Below are 18,193 nucleotides of genomic sequence, written 5' to 3' on the forward strand. Positions count from 1 at the left end.
TGATTCAAAGTATGCTTTTGGGGTGCTGCATGCTCATGCTGGCCTATGGAAGCAAAGGGGAATGCTGACAGCCCAAGGCTCCTCAGTCAAGTACGGGCCCCAAATCCTCCGGCTCCTAGAAGCTGTACAACTCCCCTCGGAAGTGGCGGTGGTACACTGTAAAGCCCATCAAAGGGAGGATCAAGATGTGGCCAGGGGTAACGCCCGGGCAGATAGAGAGGCTAAGCATGCTGCCACCCTGCCATCCCCTCAGACTGAGAACGCCCATATGCATGCCCTTATCCCATCAGGAGGGGAGCTTCCAACCCCTCAGTACTCTGGGGAGGAGAGACAGCTAACTCACAAACTCGGTCTCCGGGAAAAGGAGGGATGGCTCCATTCCCCAGAAGGGAAGGTCCTCTTACCAAAGGGCCTGATCCGGCCAGTGCTGCAGAAACTACATCAAACCACTCATGCTGGCAGGGAAGCACTTATCCAGCTAATAGGAAAATACTTTATCACTTCCGGACTCCGACCCCTGGCTGCCCAGGTACAAGCTGACTGTTTAGTCTGCCAAAAGAATAACCCCCGACCGGGACATCCTGTGCCACCAGCTGCCCTAGAACCCACTCCGGGCCCCGGACAAGTGTGGCAAATAGACTTTACTGAGTTTCCCCGGACCCAAGGGTTCAAATATCTCCTTGTCATAGTGGATCGGTTCAGCGGATGGCCAGAAGCCTTCCCCTGCCATAATTGCACTGCCAGAACAGTGGCCCTCAAGTTTGTTAAGGAGATCATTCCTCGCTTTGGACTCCCCCGTGGATGGAATCTGACAGTGGGACACGCTTCACGTCAAAAATCATTCAAAGCATCTCACATGCCTTACAGATCCCCTGGAAACTCCATACGCCCTGGAGACCGCAAGCCAGTGGGGTAGTAGAGCGGACCAATCAGACCCTTAAACGGCATCTCTCAAAAGTGTGCCAAGAAGCCTCACTTTGATGGCCTGTTGCTTTGCCCCTCGTCCTACTCCATATCCGCGTTCTTCCAAAGGGTAGATTAGGGCTCAGTCCCTTTGAAATTATGTTTGGAAGGGCATGGCCTCTGAATGGCACCCCGGTTCTGTCAGGGGAATGGGAGTTGGGTAATGTTTTTTTGTCACAGTATATGTGTTCCCTGTCTGCTGTTCTCTTGTCTCTTCACAGGTATACCAAGGATTCCCAGCCTCTACCCTTGGACACTCCCATCCACTCCTTACAGCCCGGTGACTCCGTGCTTGTTCGTACCTGGAAAGACGAGCCTCTCCAGGAAAAGTGGAAAGGACCCTATACCGTCCTGCTGATCTCCCATTCAGCGGCAAAGGTCGAGGGACACAAGAACTGGATCCATCACTCTCGTCTGAAGGCAGTACCCGCCCCCTCGTCAGCAGAACCCTGGACCGTCCAACCTGCTGACTCCTCATCTCGTGACGATCTCGGGCTAAAGCTACTTTTTAAAAGACACAAATAGCGGGCATCTTAACGCTAAAATGGGCCCACCCAGGTCCTGGAGACGCTGGCTTGGGAAGACTCTGGTGATAATTAATTGGGTAACATTGTTATTCTCTGTACTGGTATTTTCAAACTGTGCATATCGGGAGCATAACTCCTTTGTTTCGCGTGCGCACCATGTTGCTACTTTAACAAACCAGACTGATTGCTGGGTATGTGCTCCGGCTCCACTGTCCCCCAAAACGGGAATGCCCCTTGACATGCTGCCCCTGACCCTAGCAGAATTAGCCGCCACCAAAGAGCAGGAAAGAACGGACTCGCCGTTCTGGAACAAGACCTCTTTACAGCAAGCCACCTATCAGGACCAGGAGTGTTCAGTTGCAGTACTCACTGAGGGAGTGTTATGTTTTACCCAAAGCCAATCTGATCACTATGGGCGTCCTGTGGAAAAAAGCTCCTGTGTTATTACACAGTGGGCTGATGGGTATTGGATAAAGACCAAGAGGGGAGGCCAGCAGTGTGGGTGTAATGGTTCCTCCCCTTTTAGGGAAACTCTTACAAATAATCTTACCTCAAAAGAGGGGTTTGGAAATATAACTTGCCGTCCAGTTAATATCCCCAATGTAGCAAGCCAATGGTGGGTTTGTAGTGGTCCCTATGGCGAGTGTAATTTGAATGGCACAATTACAAACGCCCCCACTTGTACCCAATCAGGAGGATGGGATGCCCCCTTAGGGGCACATGAACTGTTTGGAAAAGCAGCCAAAGCAGCCTTAAATATCCCAGGAATCCCCTTAAGAAACAGTCCTTACTGGGCCCCACAGGGTCACTATTTTGTATGTGGCCGAAAGGCTTACAAGGTGCTGCCAGCCAACTGGACAGGTAGCTGTTATATAGCTCGTGGAGTTCCTCATCTTTCCATAACTGCCACGCTGCCCAAAGGAAAGATTAGAAATGCCCGAGACACCTCTGTTGAGTCACGAGAAAAGACCCTGCGGCGACTGACTACGGCATTGGAGGGCACTATGAAGAATCCCCTCACAACCGAGAAGCTGGTAGGGTGCTCTGTACTGGGAATAGCGCCACTGTTTACCGGGCCAGCCATGGCAGGCATAGGCCGCTATACTGTAAGGCTGCAAATGGTACTTGAGAAAGTGGCCTTAGAGTTAGAGGACTCGGTTAGTGATTTAGGATCAGCAGTAAAAACGTTAAATAAATAGGTACAGCAGCTCAGGACATTTTCCCTCCAAAACAGGCTGGCTTTGGACTATCTCTTGGCATCCCAAGGAGGGGTTTGTGCCCTCGTCAGGCCCCGCTGCTGTGTATATGTCAATGATAGCAGTTATGAGATCTATGAAAAGGTGGTACAGGCTGAGGCCCAGGCCCGAGCCGGAGCACAGGTAGCCTATACTGCCCCCGAGAGCGATTGGTTGCAAACCTTGTTTTCAGGCTGGGGTTTGTCGTTTTGGCTTGGTGGTTTATTTAGCCTGTTATTGAGACTTCTCTTTCCTGTATTGCTTGTATTAATGGTATTATGCTGTGCAGTCTCATGTGTCTCAGCACTGGGTGCCGGCAACACGCCCTTCCAGACAAGTCTCATGTCCCAAATACTTTGGGTCTTCCGGGATAAGTCCCTGAATACTCAAGGATCTTGACCAAAAATGGAGTCACGTCTAAAAGAGAAGAAAGATTGTCATTGTGTAGACCATGAAACAAACCCTGCAACTTTTGGACACGTATCCCAACAGTCCACAGGGTGCACATCAAGGAACATTCAAAACGAGAAGGGCGTTCTTTTTGGGGAGACTAACCCCCATTGCGCTGACCAGGAGAAGGGGGAAGTGGGAGCCTGCAGCGCCATCTAGCAGCCAAAGGAGAAATTGCCGGCTTCTGGACCTGTGTGCACCGTTGGTTTGGTTCACATGCAAAGCTGTGTCAGGCCAGGTTGGGAAAACGGGCTTCTGCTGCACGACATCATCCTCTGGAATGACTCAAACCGACAGGACACCTCCTACGATACACTGCTCCGAGTGACGCTCTCAAACAGGTCCCCACAGCTCCCCAGCCTCCCCCCACCGGGAGGCAGGTGTGAGAGGATTGTTCTCCCCGACTGACAGAGGGAGAAACAAAGGCTGAGAAAGGCGAAGGGCCTTGTCTTCCATCACACAACCTGTCGGGATAGAGTTGGGAACAGGATCTGGCTGTCCTGACTTTCAGTCTGGAGTTTCACACACTGAATGATCAGAATAAAGTGACCTGGAATGAATTACAGACCAACAACCATTCACAGCGATTCTTTAGCAAGTGTTTTAGAAGCAGGAGAACACCAGCGAGAACCAGGAACGGCTCAGAGACCATCAGCAGCGAGAAGGAGAACAATTCACCAAGCAGATGATTGGTTCTGGCTTATTTGCTGGGCCTTAAAGGGGAACAACAAAGTCCTGAATCTCCTCCCTGCCACGAGACCCCCTGCTCAGCCAATCAGCGTGGAGACTCTGGCGGTGGCTGAGGGTTCCCCAGATGGCCCAGGAATGGCTCAGGTCACCGGTGAGGATCACTCCCAGAGCACGCTTCCTGTCCCATCTCTTTGGGAGGCCTCCCACCATGAGGGCTACAGAGCAGCCCCCTCCTCGCCAGTGGAGGGAGGGCAGCAGGAAAAGGGAAACCAAAAAAGACAAACCCCAAGGACTCGAAGGGACAAAGGCCTAGCTGGGGGAAAATTGTCCCACCTTAACCTCCTGTTTTCCATGCCGAGAATTTGGCCAGCACCGGGTGGATCAGGCTGCCTTGGTACCAACCCTCTCTGGGGCTCTTCCCTCCTCCACAGGGACGTCTGTCTTCTCGCTCAGTGAGCAGTGGGAAAGGAGAAAACTCCAGAGAGGCTCCACCTCGCGCTCACATACGAGACCCTGAATTCTCTCTCAGTCCTCAAGGAGACACCTCCAGAAGGAGACTCCCTGCAGCAAAGCCCCGGGGGTCTCTGAGATCCCCCTGCCCTGCAGCCTGTCCTCCCTGGCCGTTGTCGTGGACTCTCTGTGAGGTCACCGCCTCCCAACCTCCTTTCACCAATCAGCTGAGTGCTGCAAAAGGCCCTTGTGATGTCACTGCCACCCCCACCCCTGCCCTGCAGGGCTCATGTCCTCCCCGAGCCGGCTCCTGTGCGTGTCTGAGCTGCTCCCCCTGGGTCACCCCCACACACTCAGTGGTCGTGCAAGGGTTCACGCAGGCCACACATGGAACCATCAGAGGATGCTCAATGGGCCGCACTCGGTTTTGCAGAGGTTTGGAGACTTGAAGGCCAGAAGAGACTCTTAGATCATCTCATCTGGCCCCCTACACATCACAGGCCTCCTGCATGGTGCAGTAGCGAATTTTGGACCAAACCAGACTCCAGAAAGGCATCTCATCAAGGGATGGAGGAAGCACCACTTCTCTTGGGAGTCTGGAGGAAATTGATGCTGTGGGGGGCAGGGAATTGACCCCAAGGCCACACTTGTGAGTCTGTATCATAACACACATGCACAACAGCACTGCGCAAAGTATATACACATCACCTTAACTCTGATGTTTCCTAACGTTTAAAGGCCTGGTCTCCAGGGTGTTCTTTGTGCTTACAGATCTATTTTGGGGAGAGATGCACTAATTTATTTCAGAGTGGTAGCCGTGTTAGTCTGTATCAGCAAACCCCCACAAAAAACGAGGAGTAGTTCTGGCACCTAAGAGACTAACAAATGTATTTGGGCACATTTGATGGTGTGGCTGATGTCATTAGGTCCGAGGATGGGTCCCTAGACTAGATATATGGACAGAGTTGGCAATGGGTTTGTTGCAAGGATAGGTTCCTGGGTTAGTGTTTTTGTTGTGTGGTTGCTGGTGAGTATTTGCTTCAGGCTGGGGGGCTGTCTGTCAGCGAGGACTGGCCTGTCTCCCAAGATCTGTGAGAGTGAGGGATCATCCTTCAGAATAGATTGTAGATCCTTGATCCTGCTCTGGAGATCTTTTAGTTGGGGGCTGAAGTTGATGGCTGGTGGCGTTCTGTTCCTTTCTTTGTTGGCCTGTCCTGGAGTCAGTGACTTCTGGGTATTCTTCCTTTCAGCAGGTGGGGATTGTAGTTTGAAGAATGCTTGATAGAGATCCTGTAGGTGTTTTTCTTTGTCTGAGGGATTGGAGCAAATGCGGTTGTATCTTAGAGCTTGGCTGTAGAGAACGGATCGTGTGATGTGGTCTGGATGAAAGCTGGAGGCATGTAGGTAAGTACAGCGGTCCAGGATAGGGTGGTGTTTATGTGACCATCGCTTATTAACACTGTAGTGTCCAGGAAGTGGGTATCTTGTGTGCCCTCTCCTTCTGCCCCTCCACCCCCACCAACATGATACAGTTCTGCGGTGACCTGGAATCCTACTTTCCACGTCTCCGACTGAAGGAATTTTTCCAACACACCTCTGAACAACACACTAATCCACAGAGACCTTCCTACCAACACGACAAAAAGAAGGATTCTGCGTGGACTCCTCCTGAAGGTCGAAACAGCAGACTGGACTCAAGTGCTTCACCCGACAAGCACGGGCTGAAGTGGTGGAAAAGCAGCATCACTTGGCCCATAACCTCAGCCCGTGCAGAACACAACACTGACCACGGCCTCAGGAACAACTCTAACATCAGAATCAAAAAGGCTGACAAAGGAGGTGCTGTCGTCATCATGAATAGGTTGGAATATGAACAAGAGGCTGCTCGGCAGCTCTCCAACTTCACATTCTCCAGCCCATTCCCCTCTGATCCCACTCCGGGTGACCAAGAGAAACTGCACCGTCTGCTCAAGAAACTCCCCGGAAAAGCACAAGAACAAATCTGCACAGACCCGCCCCTGGTACCCTGACCAGGGATATTCTTTCTGCTACCCAAGATCCATAAACCTGGAAATCCTGGACGCCCCGTCATCTCAGGCATTGGCTAGGGGTGCTGGTCGCTCAGGGCCGGAGGAGAGAGTCAACACAGCCAGATACTCCTGCTGTCAGGATGCCAATGCCTGAGAGGATTTCATCGCAGTCTCTGACGAGGGGGTTCAGGCTCCAGAGCTCTGCTCTGTTTTCCCAGCCCTGTGCAGGGGGTTGTTTCCAGTTTCAGAAATGGGGCAATGTTCACACACTCCCAATGGGTCTTTGCATAAATCAGGCCCAAAGCCAGGGGCAGGCAAATTTTGGCCTGATGCTGGATCTGGTTTCAGAAATTGTATGGAGGGACAGTTAGGGGAGGCTGGGCCTCCTCAAACAGCAAGGCATGGCCCAGCCCCCGCCCCCATCCGACCCCCGCTTCTCGCCCCCTCACGGCCGCCCCGGGCCTCCAGCCCCATCTATCCCCTCTGTTCTCTGAGGGGCCCCCCCAGGACCCTTGCCCCATCCACCCCACCACTCTCTGTCCCCTGACCGCCCCCGGATCCCCCCACCCCTAATTGTCCCCCGTTGCCCCATCCAACCCCTCTTCTCCTTCCTGACTGCCCGCCCCCCCGTGACCCATGCCCCATGCACCACCTTTTCTCCCTGACCGGCCCGAGACTCTCCGCCCCAACTGACCCCTGCCCTAACTGCCCCCCACTACCCCATCCAACCCCTCCTCTCCTTCCTGACTTGCGCCTGGGACCCCTGCCCCATCCAACCACCCCTTGTCTCTGACCGCCCCGGGAGCTCCTGCCCCTATTCAACCCCCTGTTCCCTGTTGTCTGACGGCCCCGACCCCTATCCACCCCCCAGCTTCTGACCACCCCCCAAACTCCTGTGCCCTCTATCCCACCCCTCGCCCACTCCCTGCCCCCTTACCGCGTTGCCTGGAGCACCGGTGGCTGGGGGGCAGCAGCCATGGCCTGGTGCCACCGCACTACCCCTCCCCACAGCCCCATGGGGCTGCCTCCCCACAAGCCCCCAGGCCCCAGTGTGGCCGAGCCCCTCCACAATCCCCCACCGACTGTCCTCCTCGCCCCAACCCAGGGTGCAGCCACCGCACCCTATAGACCCCTCCCCTCCCTACAGCCCCCCACAGCCATGCTGTGTCCCCCTGGGGGCGGCCATGGTGCTGCCCCTTCCTCCCTACCCAACAGCCACAGCCATGCCATTGACCCAAGTGCCCGATCCAAGTCCCCTATAGCCTCTCCCTCCCCCACATCCCTCCCAGACCCAGTCCCCATCCCTACAACCCAATCGCCCCCTGTCCACAACCCCCTCTCCTCCTCCCACAGCACCAATCCATCCCCTACCCTCCCACAGCTCGCACCACACAGACCCCTCCACCTCCCAGCTGGCCCCCTCCCCGACCCCCGCTGCCCCACCCACCCCGTCAGACAGCCCCCCCCCCCCCCCCCCCGCTGGTGCACCAGCATTTCCCCAAGACCCACCAACAGCTGTGAATTAAAAACCCCATACTGTTTGTTGGGGCCTCCTGGAGCCGTGGTCCCTACCTGGAGATGCTGAAATCTCTCTTGTCTCTCTCCTCCTGCCTCCGGCTCCGAACCAGGCTCCGGACAGTTATGTGGTGAAGAGATGAACTGATGATAGCGGAAGGAAAAAATCAAAAACCAAAAACGAAGGCAAAAGCGCAAGCCAGGCAGGCAAGGCAAATCGCAAGCTGTTGCCATAGACTCGTCCTCCCCCTTCTCCAATAACCCACCCAAACCAGGACACCACAGACCCCATGGACCTCAAACCAACCACCTGGAAGCAGCAGCAAGAGGGCAGCAAGGACACAGGCCGACAGAGAGTGGAAAGAAAATCAAAAGGGAAAGAGCCCAGTCTTTGAAAGCTTTTTTAGTTCTCTGCACATGCTCCCAGAAGAGGATGGGGCAACCGACAGCCAATCATGCTCTCACGCAGGGAAAGAAAATCTATTCCTGGACCAACAAGAAAGGAAAAGGAGAAGGAATGGGACAGTAAGTGGGACAGAGAGATTTATTCACATGAGATGGTAATTCATTAATTCCCTGGGTTACTTCCTAGCCATTTCTATGACTTTAGTGCCATTAAGAAAACTGTTCTCAAAATCTCTGGGTCTCCTTGCCCTACGCTGTGGTTATGAAAGGTCCTTCTCAGCTCCTTTTACTTTCCTGCTTTCCACTTACTGTAAATAAACCATTAAAACAATTCTTCTTGTTTCTCCCACATTCATGTCCTAGTTCCAGTTGTTGTGGGCAGAGTCATGAGATGTGTTTGTGACACTCTACACCTTGGGGGAGCGTCTTATGCTGATAAGAAGCACACGGGATCTTTTCAGGGGAAAAAGCAATACGCCGCATTTCTTGAAAATACAACTGTAAACATAAGCATTTCATCACACACACACACACACAGATGTCCTGCAGATGGTCTTACAGTTACCAGTTTGCTGTAGCTCTTGTCAATCTAATGGCCAGTTACATTGAACACAAGCGAGGAGCTGGGCTCTGTCGGTCGCGATCCCATGCTCCGAGGCTTTGCAGGACTGAACCCAGAGTCTGATGGCAAAACACCCCAGCTTTAGACTTGTAAATTCCCACTTTCGTCGATGGATTTTGCAATGTCATTCTGTAATCGTTAGTCCTTAAATGGGCTTAGTCTCCGGGTTTTCCGCTGTTATCATTTGGTGGTTTTGTTGGCTTCCCATCCTTAGCTCTTCTTTGTCTTGCATTCAGGGTGCCTGCCTCGCCTTTGAGGTCATCAATGCTGCTAACATGTTTAGCGTCGGATACGGTGGATGTTTTCTGATTGTCTCCTGCTGTTTCCAAGTCTCTCATGTCTTCTTGACCATCTGGACATTTGTGATGGCTTTCCACCTTTATTTTGAACTATGCACACATTTCTCACTCACACCAAACAATTTGATGAAGAGTTTCAGACAGGATAACATTTTAGAAAGGATGATATGGTTTCTAAAGGGATTACAAAAGAACCTTAGGCAACTTAGTTTCCAACGCAGACAACTTAATTTGTAATGCAGATAAGAAACAAGACCTTAGAGCAAATATCATAATGAAATCTTATCCTAAAACAAAAGGTGACCAGGACTGTTCTGGTCTATTCCTGCCTGAAATCAGCTTCAGACATCAGAATCTGGCTGATGCCTCTTTACCAATGGCCCACGAGGCCGTTCCTTCCTGCTCTCAGAAAGGGTGGCGGGCAGAATATGGTCAAATCCTACCATACATCAATCCTTTTAATACATGATTATCCCTTCTCTTTCATTATGCAAAATGCAAATATCAAATCCTCCTCCTCTAGGTGCCCTGGAACCCCCATATTCCTCACCTTGGATTGAATTCTGATATTACACATAAACCAGGCCATGAAAGGGATCAGGGGAAAGGTGAGGAGCTGTCAAAAGTCACTCTTCTCTCTGTCTAGATCTGTGTCTCCTTAATGCTTATGAAATGACAAGAATTGTTCAGTGTTCACTGAAACATGCTGTAAGTTGTGGGATCAGCCAAAAATTAGCTTCCCCAGAGGTACCAGCAAGGAAGGTCAGCAACCCCCGGGTGGGGTGTGAAACAGCCCATCAATAGCCATTGCCCAGCAAGGAAGCTCCCATTCAATGATTCACCTGCTAGAAAATCACAGGAACAACACGGATCCACCAAGCGGAGTTAGGTGCCTAAACTCCCTGTACGGCACATGGGCCACACAGGGACTGTACAATACAACTCCCGAAAGCCAGCTCACAGGGCAGGGAGCCAGCCAAGCCCTTGAATGGGAGAGACTGAGGAGGGGGAGGTGTCCGAGCCCGACCCGTCTCTCACAGCACTCACCTGGGCTGTGTCCAGCTGCCTAGCGTAGCTCGGGGCGTGAGTACCAACCTCAGGGCAGAGTGTTACACACCAGGGCACACACCCCATGGGGACTGGGAGCTCGATAGTTTGCTTTCACCCACCAAGAGCCAACTCCCCAGGCACGGCAACAGCCTGAAGAGGGAGTCCCAGACACTCGCCTTGGGCCCTCTGCTCTGTCCTGCCACCGAGGCAAGCCTGCCTTTGGGCTCGATCTGTGGCTCAGGGAGGCCTGAGCATGAGCTGGTGCTGCCAGCATAGAATCATAGAATATCAGGGTTGGAAGGGACCTCAGGAGGTCATCTAGTCCACCCCCCTGCTCAAAGCAGGACCAATCCCCAATTAAATCATCCCAGCCAGGGCTTTCTCAAGCCTGACCTTAAAAACTTCTAAGGAAGGAGATTCCACCACCTCCCTAGGCAATGCATTCCAGTGCTTCACCACACTCCTAGTGAAGAAGTTTTTCCTAATATCCAACCTAAACCTCCCCCACTGCAACTTGAGACAATTACTCCTTGTCCTGTCCTCTTCCACCACTGAGAATAGTCCAGAACCATCCCCTCTGGAACCACCTCTCAGGTAGTTGAAAGCAGCTATCAAATCCCCCCTCATTCTTCTCTTCTGCAGACTAAACAATCCCAGTTCCCTCAGCCTCTCCTCAGAAGTCATATGTTCCAGACCCTTAATCATTTTTGTTGCCCTTGGCTGGACTCTCTCCAATTTATCCACATCCTTCTTGTAGTGTGGGGCCCAAAACTGGACACAGTACTCCAGATGAGGCCTCACCAATGTCGAATAGAGGGGAACTAACACGTTCCTCGATCTGCTCGCGATGCCCCTACTTATACATCCCAAAATGCCACTGGCCTTCTTGGCAACAAGGGCACACTGCTGACTCATATCCAGCTTCTCATCCACTGTCACCCCTAGGTCCTTTTCCGCAGAACTGCTGCCTAGCCATTCAGTCCCTAGTCTGTAGCGGTGCATTGGATTCTTCCATCCTTAGTGCAGGACCCTGCACTTATCCTTATTGAACCTCATCAGATTTCTTTTGGCCCAATCCTCCAATTTGTCTAGGTCCTTCTGTATCCTATCCCTGCCCTCCAGCATATCTACCACTCCTCCCAGTTTAGTATCATCCGCAAATTTGCTGAGAGTGCAATCTACACCATCCTCCAGATCATTTATGAAGATATTGAACAAAACCGGCCCCAGGACCGACCCCTGGGGCACTCCACTTGACACCGGCTGCCAACTAGACACGGAGCCATTGATCACTACCCGTTGAGCCCGACAATCTAGCCAACTTTCTACCCACCTTATAGTGCATTCATCCAGCCCATACTTCTTTAACTTGCTGACAAGAATACTGTGGGAGACCGTGTCAAAAGCTTTGCTAAAGTCAAGAAACAATACATCCGCTGCTTTCCCTTCATCCACAGAACCAGTAATCTCATCATAGAAGGCGATTAGATTAGTCAGGCATGACCTTCCCTTGGTGAATCTGTTGGGAACACTGGGGCATGGCCACTAGGTAACTCGAGGGGATGGAAGACCACGAGTGTCGATGAAGCCCCCTCGCACTAGGCCCCGGTGTCCTTGCCCCCCCCCTGCCTGGAGGCACTCGCAGCAGCTCTGCATGCTAGGCCCAAGTGTCCTTGGCCCCCCGCCTGGAGGCACACACAGCAGTTATGCTGAGAATCTGCAACAGTATGTTGCAGAGTCAGACTGCCTGAAACTAAGCAAGGCCAAACAGGGGAGATATGGAAGAACAATGCTGTATAAAGCAGCTTTATGTATAGTTTAACAAATGATACAGAGAATCAGGGAACTAGCTGGGAACTGGATTGGCTGGCTATATGGATACTTGGAGCAGCTTGCTATTGGATAAGTATGCTGGGAAAAAGGATGTATAAAAGCCTGTGTAACTTCCTGCTCTGTTGTACAGGATTTGAGATTCAAATCTCCCTGTACCTTTTTGAAGCTTCAAATAAACTTTTCTGCTTCTACACCCCGTTGTGATTATTGGGTGTAGCACACCGGGTAACGAACCAACTCAAGTTGTTGTTCAGCCTCTCGGCACTAGGTGCCGGCAACAAATCCATGCTGATTGTTCCTGATCACTTTCCTCTCATGAAAGTGCTTCAGGATTGATTCCTTGAGGACCTGCTCCATGAGGAGGCATCACCCCCCACTGCCTGCAAGGGAGGAAGGATTGAACCAGGGTCCCCATGTTTCAGGTCAGTGTGTGAAGCACGGTGCTGTGGTGGGGCTCTCTCCTGCATCCTGTGGAAGTTGGTTCCCTGAGGCTAAATAAGGAAAGAGCTCGGGCCAGGGGGATTGGATCACCGGGGTTTCCTAATTCTGACCTCTCCAGTGGGTTCCTGCTCTACTGGACAGTGTCATCCAAATAAGATTGTTAGAAATCAATCATGAAAAGATGCGGAACTACAGAAATCCAAGGGGTTTCAGGACAGGGAGACCAATTCAGGCAATCAGAACAGCAGATAAGACAAATTTTGAGCTCCTATGAGGCTCCAAGCAGACACGTTATAGAGACGGAAACTGGCCAGGAATTCTTGGAAACTGGGTCAACACTTATAAAAGTATCCGTTTGCATTAGGATGAGGGGGTTTGGGGGGAGGGTGTAAACTATTTCCCTGAATCAAGTTTCCACTGGCAGCTCAGTCCACCATGTCAGCGAGAGAAGAGCTGCGGTCCCTGGGCAATGGGCCCCCTGGGGCCTTTAACACCACAGCCCTGGGGAGGGGATGCTGAGATGGACCATCAAGTGAGGAAGACAGGTCCTTCTACCATCCACCACACCCTCTTTTGGAACGGCTGCTGATGGCTCACCCCATCTGTGGGAACTGTTATCCCCTCTGCCACCCTCTATCTGGGGGTTTTCTCTTCTGCGCTTATCTGGCAGGGCAGCCCCCCTGTCTGAACCCCTGATCTGCTCCCAGTTTTGTCCCTCTGTCCATCCCTCCCCTCCAATTTCCCCCCTTCAGAGGGATTTTCCTTGCCTTTCGTTGCAGGGAGCAGATGCTGGTGATGAGTGAGGGCAGCAACTTGCAGATGTCACTGAGCATGTGATAAGAACAGAAGAGCAAAGGACGGCCAGACGGGGTCAGACCAAAGGTCCATCTAGCCCAGTGTCCATCTGCCGACAGTGGCCCAGAGGGAATGAACAGACAGGAATCATGCCGGGATCAATCCCTTGTCGCCCCATCCCCAGCTTCTGACAAACAGACGTTAGGGACACCATCCCTGCCCATCCTGGCTAATTGCCATCGATGTACCGAGCCTCCAGGAATCTCTCTAGTTCCCTGTCAAACCTTTTGATCCCAGGACCCTGCTCAGGAACATAGAAAGTTCTGATAAAGAAGTAGCTTCTGATACCGGGGAGCTCCTCTTCCTCCTCCCCTCCCATGGGGATGAGCAACCCCCCCAGCTGTCTCTCTGCCCCAGCCCCCTATACCTCATCACCCCTTCAGCCTCCCTCCAAATGTTCCCTTCCCCCCATTACCCCTTCAGCCCCCCTTCAGCCTCCCCCAGCTGCCCTGGTCCCCTTCCCCTCATCGCTCCCCTCAACCTTCCCCCCATCCCAGGTTCCTCCCCAGCTGCCCTTTCAGTCTTCGCCCCCTACAACCAACTGCCCTCCTTCAGTCTTACCCCCAAACCCCTCACCTAGCTGCCCCACCTGACCCCTTTTAGCCTCCCTCCCCTGCAACTGCCCCTTACCCCCTCACCCACTCCCCTCCCTCTGCCTCTCCCCAAATTCCCAGCTCCACCACGCTGAAGTTCCCTTCCCCATGACCATCCACTTCCTTCCCGTGGGGAACAGGAAATGCTTTTGAAAAAACCTATTGTAAAGTAAAAAGTAAAACAATCCAAGCAAGCCCCTCCCTTGCTTTGTGCTGGGTGCCCAGCTCGGGGTCTGTGTGTGTTCAGCTGAGGACGGGTTGTTCTGAGCACACTCCCTTCAGGGAAGGGGTGGAGTTGGCCAAAGGGGCACCTTGAATCCTTAGCAGAGAATTCCTTTCTCCACGATGTTAGCTGAGCGTTGCTGTTACCTGTCACCTGACGAATGCAGCATTTGAAACAATCTGACGGTAAATCCCTTGCCCTCTCAGTTGCTGGAGTTCTCGCACCCTCTGCTCTTGGGTGTGAGCTCATCACAGGACACGGCGTCTTATTTCCAGAGCATCTTGGAGATTAGACGGAGGAACCTGCATCCCAAACCCCTCATCCTCATCCCCACCCCAGAGCCCGCACCCCCAGCCGGACCCCTCACACTCTTGCACCCCAACCCTCTGCCCTAGCCCTGAGCCCCTCATCCCTGGCCCCACCCAGCAGCCCACACCCCAACCCTCTGCCCCACCTGAGCCCCCTCCCACACTCCGAACCCTTCAGCCTACCACACACCGTCCATGTGCAGAATGAATTTTGGATTGAGCAGCAATGTACAGGGGAGGGGTCACCCCTCATCTCCTTATTGGTGCACAGAACAACATTCATTCTGCACTGTTACCCCCAAATCTCTGTCAGAAATAATAAGGAGGTGACATATACAACAGGTCCGACTCCTACCAGCATCTATCAACTGGAAGCATTAGAAATCTCTGTGCCTCCCACCCATGTTGCACTGAAATAAAGGATAGAAAGAATATAACCTTAAACAGAAAGAAGATTTACTAAGGGATAGATACAGCTGGGGGAAGATTCACTGTGGGGAACACTACAAATACCTCCCCATAGATTCCAGCAAGGGGCATAAAGCCCAGACCCTTAAACTGTCCCCTGGTTAAACTAATAAATGCCCAAAAAATAATGACTCTCTCTCTCCAAGCTGCAGAAGGAGGACACCGACAACGGATGGTCCATCTCAGGATCTCTGGAGCATCGGAGGATCTGGCTCTCTACTGCCGAAGCAGGAGATCAACAGATCTGGGCCGACAGCAAAGCCTGCACTGGGGCCTTTGGTGAATGACGGGAGTCAGGTAAGTATCCGAGTCCTTGACAGATGTTAGTAGCCGGAGTCTTGATCCGATGCCGCGCAAAGAACCTGGCCCTGGCTGCCTCCATGGTGGACAGCGCCTGGGTCACCCCCGACCCTCCCTCGTACGCTCGCCGTGGCGCACATTCCTGAGGCGCACGCTGACGGGCCCTGCCCCACCGGGCCCAGCCAGTTCTCTGCCCCTCCGGTTCCGTCAGGGACACAGAGTTTTGGCGGGAAAATGCCAGGAAGAAAGGGTACCAAGATGGAGTTCAAACCCTTCCAATCATGTGCGCCATCTTGAATTTCTAAACTCCATTCTTAATTGCAGCAACAGAATATCACAGAATATGACCATGTACCAAAATCACCTTCCATATCCCCTCCTTGACAGGTGTGAACATTTTAACAAACATCTGGCATTACTGTTACATTAATACCATTGAACATTGAACCCATAATGAAGTTATGCAGGTTGACACATTACAAAAGGCATCACCGCTGAATTTTAGCTTTAAATTTCTTTTTGCACACACATACACAGATATAATTACTAGAGATATGACCACAACCCCCTGTCTGATCAGTATTACTCCAATTGGATGGAGCGGAATTTCCCAAGCCTTTTTATCTTTACCTGATCGAGCTGTAAAACGATCTTCCCACCAGCTGGATGATTTGGTTTCATCACCGATTCTTTTTAACACCTTTCTGATTTGACCCACAGAATGATGTACCGTGAGGAAAGCGTGAGCTCCATGCTGTTGAAGCTGTTTTAGGGGGTCAACCATCTCCTTATGGTGCATTAAATGTTTCAGTGCTTAGAGGTCTGCTCCAATATGAATAGGTGGAAGATGGTCATATGTAGTGTAAGATGCTATTATGCTCCTCACTTCCACATCTGACAGATTCATGTCTGTAGCGCAGCCCCTCACAGAAAAAACTGCACGTAAACATCTATTATCTCCTGCATCGTATTCAATATGATAAAAACCATTAATGAACACGTTTACATAAAGTTCTTATACACAAACAATGACTATCAATAACCACTATCGCTGAATTTTGAAAATTCATAGGATGGTGAAGCCGGTAGTTACATTTCCCTTTGATAAACAAAAGAACCAGAAAACAACCCTATAATCATGTAAAGCTAGGCTTCTGTCTTTTTTCTCTGCTTATCTGTCCTTTCCCTGTGTTTATGGGTCGAAAGAATTTGAACTATGTGTTACCTGTACTCCCCCTTTGGGGAGAGAATTCCTTATACAGATGGGGCTCCATGTTCATACCTCAGGACTCAGACCAACAGGGGTTGACCGGTTTGAACTGGAAGAGATATCACAAAGTATGGTGAACCAAGCTATAAAAGCTCTACCTTGTTCTTTGTTCTGGGCTTCGCCATATTCCTCTGTGTAGGAATTGGTGAGCCCTTCAGCTGTCGTACTTGCTAGCATTAAAGTGCCTCATTTTATCTAAGAGTCCTGACTCTGTGTTTGTTTGGCTAATACAGAAGTCCAGGGAAGGCCACCCTCCCAACCCTAGATGGAGGGAAACCCTTTTTCCCTAACACCTTCATGGGGATCTAAACAAAGATGGGTCTCCTCCCATACCCCAGTGGTACAGGTAAACCCACTTTCGCTTCCTCCACACAAGCTTGTAAATGTAAAGGATAATATTGCTCTCCTCTTACATGCACCCATTTGGTATTTTCCGTAGGCAGCATTAGGGAATTGTTTACAAACATTCCCAAAGGAATCAGGGGGGTGAATAATTTCCTCTGTGGCATCCCTTAAAGGAAGTATGGATGCCACAATAGTCTCATGAGCATGCTCATAGGTGAAATTCACCATTTTCCACCATTGCTGTTTTTCTTTCGCGAATTTGGTGGCATGAGACCAGAAAACGTGCTGAATTTCCTGCGGCCCGTTCCCATTCTCACCAGCCCTGGTTACGGCCTTTGCAATATCGAGAAGCAGCTGCTGCGCTTGGACACATGCAAGGGCTTCTGTCAGACCAGGCTGCAGCGTCTCCCGTGCTCCTGTCACCTGCAGGTGATCCATTTCCTGCACTTCTAACCACGCTGGTCACGTGTTAGCAACACGACAGCCTAGTTCACCCAAATCATTCAATGCTGCAGAGAGGGGATTGGCTAGTGAGAAGATATCATGTCCCACTTCACCTATACGGAATGCCAGGAACAGCTGATCCACCATATTTAGCACTCCTAGTCCAGTCCCCACCCCTCCTAGGACCTTAGCAGCTAGATCTCTCTTAGTTCTGTGGGGAGATGGTGGTTGCAAGTCCTTACCTTGCACCCATGCCATCCACCCCATTAGCAAAGGGGTTAATTACCGGGCACATTCTGCATGCATAGGGATAACAGAAACTTGAACGTTTAAAACCAATTTTTTTCATACAAAGTGAGGGTTTATCATCAAAGTGCAAGATACATCCCTTTTTACTACAAGTTGTCACACAAAACTAATGTATGGCACAGGGGCTACAAATATTCTAAATCATAGAATCATAGAATTTCAGGGTTGGAAGGGACCTCAGGAGGTCATCTAGTCCAACCCTCTGCTCAAAGCAGAACCAATCACCAACTAAATCATCCCAGCCAGGGCTTTGTCAAGCCTGACCTTAAAAACTTCTAAGGAAGGGGATTCCACCATCTCCCTAGGTAACGCATTCCAGTGTTTCACCACCCTCCTCGTGAAAAAGTTTTTTTTCCCTAATATCCAACCTAAACCTCCCCCACTGCAACTTGAAACCATTACTCCTTCTTCTGTCATCTGCTACCACTGAGAACAGTCTAGATCCATCCTCTTTGGAACCCCCTTTCAGGTAGTTGAAAGCAGCTATCAAATCCCCCCTCATTCTTCTCTTCCGCAGACTAAACAATCCCAGTTCCCTCAGCCTCTCCTCATAAGTCATGTGCTCCAG

Source organism: Lepidochelys kempii, unplaced genomic scaffold (genome assembly GCF_965140285.1).
Source record: "Lepidochelys kempii isolate rLepKem1 unplaced genomic scaffold, rLepKem1.hap1 scaffold_32, whole genome shotgun sequence".
NCBI lineage: Eukaryota > Metazoa > Chordata > Testudines > Cheloniidae > Lepidochelys > Lepidochelys kempii.